The sequence below is a fragment of the Portunus trituberculatus genome, chromosome 31 (genome assembly GCF_017591435.1).
Source record: "Portunus trituberculatus isolate SZX2019 chromosome 31, ASM1759143v1, whole genome shotgun sequence".
Classification (NCBI taxonomy): domain Eukaryota; kingdom Metazoa; phylum Arthropoda; class Malacostraca; order Decapoda; family Portunidae; genus Portunus; species Portunus trituberculatus.
The window spans coordinates 12,880,086-12,888,867 of record NC_059285.1 but is presented as its reverse complement, the minus strand read 5'-3'; positions in this window follow the sequence as shown (position 1 = coordinate 12,888,867).

Genomic DNA, 8,782 nt, shown 5'->3' with positions numbered 1-8,782 from the left:
GCCTAAATTTAGCAATGAGAGGACATTCCATGATATAGTGAGGCAGAGTGTGTCCCCTTGGTGCAGCACACAGCACACAGCACACACCAGGAGAAGCACTGACTTCCCAAAAGTATTTATTGGAAAATTACCTATGTATGTATATTGTTTAGATTTTTATTTGTATTTATTCTCACTTTATCAATCTTTGTCTACATTCACCAGTTGATGTGTGTGAGTGTGGTTGCTGCATTGATGACAGAATGCTGGAGACAGTGCAACCCCTGCTTGCATTTTTCTGCAGCACCAGTGAGGAGTAAGCCTTGGCTTACTCCTGTCGTGTCTTGTCAAGAGGGACAAGGTAAGTGACAGTATATTTTGATATTTGGCTTTTGTGGAGGAGTGGTTTAAAGTTACCTACATGTCACCATGATATCCAGAGTTTCTAGGTGGTTACACTCAAGATGAGCTTGGGCGGTGATATGGGCCCTAATATGGGTACCACTATAAATAAAATTGCCTGCGCCACTAATGGGCGGAAGGTGAACAGCGCTTCCTATACACTCTTCAAGTGTGCCTACAGGCGCTATAGGCCCTACCGTAAAAAAAAAAAAAAAAAAAAATCAATCAGCATGCATAAGCATTTTACAAAACCAAACATTGAAAGCATATTATATTCAATAACTTATATATCATACCAATTTTAACACAACCCATGCACAAAACTTGAAAAGAACCAATATATATATATATATATATATATATATATATATATATATATATATATATATATATATATATATATATATATATATATATATATATATATATATATATATATATATATATATATATATATATATATATATATATATATATATATTAGTAAAAAAAAAGTCATGACTGTGAAGTTAGACATATGGCAACATTGTCAAGTTCTTCAGTTATGATAAAATCACATTTTTCTGATTTATTTGTGTTATTTTTTATTAGTTTTATATATTGTGTGTTGCGAATCAGTTTAGTAATGTCGACATTTTGAAGCTCCTCTCCCCCTAACGGCTACATTTAGACTAAAACTATAATAACACTGAATATTCCACACATAATTCCCTGATAATTTTCAAAATACTGAGAATTTAACACATACAAAGACATAGTATTGGAATTTTTAGCGAGAAAGGAAAAGAGAGTCAATTTGTTTAGAGAGCCACAGCTCATCATGGCGTCTATCTCCAGCCAAGACACACGGTGGACCTCACTGGAGTGCCATTATATTTTCAGCATTTATAGAGGTGACAGTGCCGTGACAGAGGTGGTGGAGGTTATTTAGGCACCAAGGAACAGGTGTGTAAGGTGTGGCAGTGATGTTGATAAGGGATTAGTGTGTTGCGAGGGAAAGAAGTGTGCTGGGCCGGGTGTTTGCTCACATGTCAACTAGCTTAGTTGTGAAGGCAAGGATCTTCTACTATAGAAGGACCCGCCACTCAGTGTTATTTTACGGTCGTCGCTGAGCCGGGCGGCGATGGTTGCGCCATAAGCGGCCGGAGGGAATCAACACTCTAGCTCCCGTCTGCCTCTCAGTATCCGTTAATTTTTAACTTGGGTGTTCTTCACCAGTAATGAACGTAAATCCATTACTAATTACTATAAGAATAAATAGATTTATTGTGGTCACAGAACATAAAAAAAGGCCACAGTATCGAAGACTAAAGACATGTATTGTCATAAATAATCCCAACACACCCTTTGGCCCAGTTTTTCGCAAACGGGGAAATAATTACACTTCCTAATAACTACATACGTATAACTGTAAAAAAAAAAAATCAAATTGATTTCCTCGTGTGTGTGTGTGTGTGTGTGTGTGTGTGTGTGTGTGTGAGAGAGAGAGAGAGAGAGATTTGAAGGATTACCTTTGAAAAATAGAATTAGTAAATAGTCAGTCTGTTTTAACTACTTTTTCAGGGAAATCTGGATGGCTGAACTGGGTACCGGTGGAAATGACAGAAACAAGTTTAGTCCCTTATTAAACACCATCGCTCGGCAGTCCACCCTTCCTCATTCACCTCCCCCCTCTCTAAAAACTTTGGGTTCTGTGACCTTGGAGTGAAGAAAAGGTACAAGACAAAAAGACAGGACCTGGAGGAATTATATATTGTTGTACTGCATTCCCGATTTTCTACCTATAAATTGCATGAAAAATTGGTGTTAGTAGGACCGAAGATATGGGTAAAAAACTAGGTTTAGAAAAAATATCCGATATCGATCCGTACTTTAGTTAATCTTTATTCTAAAAGAAGGGAAAAACTTTTGCATCTCATAGTTGTACAGTACATTAATGATATAGTGAGAGACAGCATATAGTACTGTATACAGTACAATGATATCACCATCTCAAAAAAAGGGTATAAACTTTGCAACTCATAGTTGTACAGCACATTGATAATACAGTACAGTACTGACAGACACACCTGTATGGTACAATTAGCACCAAGGAAAAAAAGGCATAAACTTTGCAACAGTACATTGATAATACAGTACAGTACTGAGACACACCTGTACGGTACAATTAGCACCAAAGAAAAAAAAAGGCATTACTTCTTTATAAAATATTACTTAAGTTTTAAAATCAAAGATTTCCTACTTTCCTTCTTAACTTGAGAGCTTTGAAAATCATTATTTAACTTGTGTATTTTCAGTTTGTGATAATACATGAGCTGTTTTGGGCTCTGATGGTGTATCTGGGTCAGTTGTTGAGGAACTTCCAGCATCAAGTAGAGATGATGAGTTTCCATCAGCACCAGGTAGAGATGGGCTACCAGCATCTGATTTATCTATGATGAGTTATGGAAATTTGTAACAATTAAGGTGTAAATGTACCTGGAACCTATAAGTAGCATTATAAATACCAACATAAGTCTAGCACACATGATCAGATGGTGTTGTAACAGTTAATTTTGAATAGGTATACCTGTACTGTACAGTAATTTTATCCTCACATTCAGAGAGACAGTACTGTGAGTTTTGTTTAAATGTAAAGAACAAAAGACAATTCTATGAATTACCTGTATCAGGCTCCTCTGGGTTACTTAATAACCTTTTTTTTTTTTTGCTGGAGGAGGTGGATCACGGAGTTTGGGCGGCTTCCTCTTCGGAGATTTGCGAGGAGGGTTTGGAATATCAAACAGAGTTGGAACTGCATCCCACACCAATTTCCTTCTCTCCTCCACATTCATAAAGCAGGAATCCGTGAAATGTTGACTGCAGAGTTTTAAATTGATATAGGCATACTCTGCAGTCACTTTCATTATATCCTTCCGTCTGCAAGCCTGAAACCATTGTTTTAGCCTGAGGATAGAGATTGTAGTTTAAGAGGGGGGAAAGATTGGGTTTGGACAAATCTAACTTAATTGTTTAGTGAGAGATACCTATTAATTGAGGCAGTCATACAGACTAATGGCAAAAAGTACTCAGCTCTGAGTCTCACACGAGGCATTACTGTATGCTCTCTATTTTACTACATTCTCTGTGCTGTTGGGACCATAGTAAGTGGTATTGTATGTATACAGTCCTGGGCGACACCTAGCGTCCATCTTAAAGCAAAACACTGACAAATAACTAACAATAACATTAGCAAACTTTCTATTACATGATAGTGCAGTCCGCAAAACAAACACACGGAAAAACTCACCTATTACGGTCTTTTGGGAAGCGAAAAAAGGATAAATCTCTGTTCCACTTTGAATTATTGGAGCAATTTGTTGCAGAGCAACCAATAATCCCCATACTGTTACGAAAATTAAATGGAAAATCGTTTCCATTCACAATAAACACCCATCACGGGTTTGTTTACAAAGGCGGCAACAGTAATGATTCCCTTTGGCCGCTAGAGGCGCCACTTTCCCGGCGAGTGAGAGCGACGACCAATCTTCTCATAGGAGTGGCGGGTCCTTCTCTAGTAGAGGGTCCTTGGTGATGGCCGTGTGGTGTTTGGTGTTGCTTATAGACCCCATAAACACGCTCAAACACCCCGCCACACATCCAGAACGTGCCCATATATACCCGAACACCCACACACACAAAGTGAAGTAATGACATTCCCGACAGCACCGAGCGGCTAGACGAGACCAATGCAAGCCTTCATCACAAACCTCCACAGTGCCTCACGATCATTTATTTCAGGTATTTCTAAGGCCAGTCTCTTATTTGTAGGTTTTCTCTAGGTGTCCTTTACATATGAGAGTGAAAACAGTGCCCAAATATTAAAAATGTGATGGGTATAACGAGCAATTGTCAGTATTACCAGCTATTATTTGCTTCTTTCACTCACTGTAAGCCAAACATGTGTCAGAATGTAGCCGCTAGTCTACCATTGCATATTTCATGGCCAAGTATTCCTGATGTGGCTTAATTGTGTTGTGGTGAAATAATAAATGCAACATAAGGATAATGGAACCCGCGCTGTAGTGTTCCTGGATGTTGCCTCCTCCCCAGCCCCCGCATCCCCCTCCCGAGCACCACCCCTGTCCCCTCCGTGGCAACCTGCAGGTTCCAATACTTTTTTTTTTCATATTATATTCTCTAACAATAATATTACGCTTCCATGGTGTGTTATTTATGGTTTCTATAAATATTTTGTTGTGTTTGAAATGTGTTCTGCGCCTCTGTTTGGTAAATATGTGGCGTTTATTGTTGTTTTATAGCTTAAATATGAGCTGCCATAACCGTGAAAACTTTCCAACTCTCATTTTGAACTTTTTATTTCAAGATGTAACTGGGCTTTTATAGTATAGAAAAAATGCCGGTGCTCTTTTTAAGCGTGAAATCAGTCCGTTGAGTGAAATATGTGGACTTTGAAATGGTGTTTTGTCCCGTTTAACATAGGTTTTATTTTTTTTATATTTTATTTGTATGTTTCTGCTTCACTGTCAAACTCGTTGTAGAATGCCTTAAATGAAAGCCCATACTCTGTAGAATGTGTTGAAATACTCACCAAGTGAAGATGGCTGAACTTTACAAGAGATTTTAAGGAGTTAAAGTCAAAATCGTTGGATGTTTTGGCAGCATCATAAGTGGAAATGTTTATATACTTTTTATATACTTAGACAGTTCTTTAAAAGTAGTTAAGCAGGAGATGTTTTGATGTTTTGGATATTAGTTAAAGTATCTCTCAAGTCATAAAATAGCAAGCATTCGGCCTTGGCCTCGTTTTTTCTATAGGTCATTTTTTAGATTATTTACGTAATTCAACCGAGTCGCCGTTGTTCCTGCACTTTTGATGACGTTACAGCCAAGGTGGTGACTCATCATAGCACCAGGCTGGCGTCCTTCCCTCCGTACCGCCCATTTCGTCAATATTTTCCCTAATATCTAGTGATTTCTATGTGTTTTCGTGTGTTTCTTAGCTCAGATGTGTAGATAGTAGTAGTATAAAGAAGAAGGAAGGAGAAATAAAGGAGGATGAGCACGGAGGAAGGAGAAAGGGAGGAATAAGTGGAGGAGCAGGCAAGCCACAACAATTACTCTCCCTCAACTTCTTCAATATTTTGCCTAATATCTCGTGTTTTCTAAGTGTTTTGATGTGTTTCTAGGTTCAGGCGTGTAAATGGCAACAGTAGAAGAAAGAGAAAAGGAAGAGGACGAAGAAGAAAGGAAAAATGAAAGTGGAAGAAGAGGAGGTGCCAAGCCACAATATTCAGATAAGTCCCTCTTTTAATCTTACCGTTGTTTATAATGCATTTTTGTGTTTTTGGATATATCTGAAGTATTTTAAGTGTGCTTGGTAGTGTTGCAGGGTATTTTGGGTGTTATGAGTGTGTTTTGGGTGTATTTTGTGTGTTTTCAGTGTGTGTTAGATGTTTTTAGGTATATTACATATCTTGAGTGTGGTGTAGAGGGGTGTTTGAATATATGTGTGTGTTATGATTGTGGTTAGGGGAATTTTGAGGTGGTGTATGGTGTATTGAGTGTGTTTTGGAGTAGTTTTAAGTGATCTGTGCGTGTGTGTGGAGTGTCGTGGGAGTGATTTTGGTGTATGCTGTGTGTTTCTAGTTGAATTATGTGTTCATTTATTAATATTTTGAAGTGTTGTTTTGGGTTAATTTACTTACTTAGGGAGCGCACCGCCACCATTGAGACAGGGAATCCAGCGCCAGTGTATTAAGCGGAGGAACACAGAGCTGGCCGGCCTCCACCACCACCACCACCACCACCACCACCACCACCACCACCACCACCACCACCACCACCACCACCACCACCACCACCACCACTGCTACTAGTATAATCCTTACTATGTTATATATATTTCTGGATATATGAAATATTGTTAATAATATTATTATTATTATTGGATCATGTATTAATATTACCACATTTCAGCCTCTTAGAAGCTCACTTGTGTTAGCTAGGCCTATGTTAATCAAGCCTACCTGCTATTTTCTCGAATCAAAACCAATATATTAATTTTAGGTGGAGAGAGAGAGAGAGAGAGAGAGAGAGAGAGAGAGAGAGAGAGAGAGTGAGAAACTATTGATAATTCATGTACACAACATCCATAACAGCAACAATAGCAATAACAATATGTACTGTAGTACCTTGCAGAACATTTCCAATCAATTAATACAACTAGACATGCTACATACCAACCTACCTACCAACCAACCAACCAACAAAGTATTTAATCAGAATATACAGTTTTGATACATTTACCTTATGAAATTACTATATTTGTTATTATTATTATTATTATTATTGCTGTTGTTGTTGTTATTATTATTGTTATTATTTTATTATTATTATTATTATTATTATTATTATTATTATTATTATTATTATTATTATTATTATTATTGTTGTTGTTGTTGTTGTTGTTGTTGTTGTTGTTGTTATTATTATTATTATTATTATTATTATTATTATTATTATTATTATTATTTATTATTATTATTACTATTATTATTATTATTATTATTATTATTATTATTATTATTATTATTATTATTATTATTATTATTATTATAGTTCTATCTTATCCTATCTTAGTACCTGTGGTCATTTCTGCAGGTAGGGCTGTTTGTGTGAGCTGACCTGTATGGCCTCTCCACATCACACTCTAGTCTTAGTGTCCTGAGAAGTCACACCAGAGTGTATCACACACCACAGTGTGTCACACCCTCTTGTACTAGTAGTGGTAGTACTATTATTATTATTATTATTATTATTATCATTACTAATATGATTGATATTACTATTATTATTGTTATTACCATTATTATTATTAGGTATTCTTTTCACTAATGACTAGTTTCTCTAACCTTTCAGTACAGTAGTCTTTCTTTTTATCAGTAAGTAACACCTTGAATTTCCTTTATCCTGCAGGAATCAACATTTTTCCCATAATCGCAGGGAAAACCAAGGAGATATTTGGCCAGCATGTTGCAGTTCCTGAGCTGTTGTGTACCGTTGGGTGAGTGTTGAGTTGTGAGATTAAGGTGAGAGATTATCACGTTATCAAATCAATCTTTTCTCTTAACTTTTGATTATTTCTATGCTCATAGTCTGTCATTAACATGTACTTAGAACAGTAAGCTTAAAGAGAAAAATTACTCCTCAAAGTAAAACTCTTACCTTAACCTCTAATGTTTATTCTTATATTTTTGTTTGTTGCTTAATGTTTTGTATCTACTTATTTATTTTATCCTGGGGTCTGCATTGGCTCTTGGGCATGTCTGGTATTTTCTGCATGTGTTGTTGTTCTTTTTGTATTTAATTGCCCAGGTTACATAATGTCATAAGTCACTGCCATTCCAATGTTTGCTCTGAATCACCTGGAGTCTAGTATGGGATGCTTCATTACATGGCTGGATAAAAAGATGCCATAAAATAGTACAGCACTACACCCATTCACTTACAGTCCTTTGCTGATTATCTTAGTAGTTTTTCCCTGCAGTGTGTGTGTTTCACTGTTTGATCTGCTGCAATCTCTGACGAGACAGCCAAACGTTACCCTACGGAACGAGCTCAGAGCACATTATTTCCGATCTTCGGATAGGCCTGAGACCAGGCACACACCACACACCGGGACAACAAGGTCACAACTCCTCGATTTACATCCCGTACCTACTCACTGCTAGGTGAACAGGGGCTACACGTGAAAGGAGACACACCCAAATATGTGTGTGTGTGTGTGTGTGTGTGTGTGTGTGTGTGTGTGTGCGTGTGCGTGCGCTTTTTGGGAGAAGACATGGATATGATTGTACAATGGTTGATGTGTTGCAGGAAACAAAATATTTAGTGGAATTTTATTTGTGACTGATAGCTTTAATCCATAATATAAGAATACAGTATGATATAATTAGTGACAAGTGTGACATTTTCCAATTTTCCATATGGTGTTGTATTGCAGCTGACTTCACATTTAATGTCTGGTAATTTGTGTAAACTGTCTGTATACAAGATATGTAATACCTAATAAATTACAAAGAAAGATCCATACTACATATGCTGTGTTTGGGTTCATCTTTTCACATTTATTCCACTCATCATTGTGGGTTGATGCTTGATGTCACCTCTAGGAGGGCTCACTCACTCTCACCCACAGACAAATTTATCTCTTGTTGATAAAAAATTACATGGTCTTATTAGCTAAATAACCAAAAACCATAATAATCAAATTAAATTTAGTGTAGTATATATATATATATATATATATATATATATATATATATATATATATATATATATATATATATATATATATATATATATATATATGAGAGAGAGAGAGATGGGGGAGAGAATG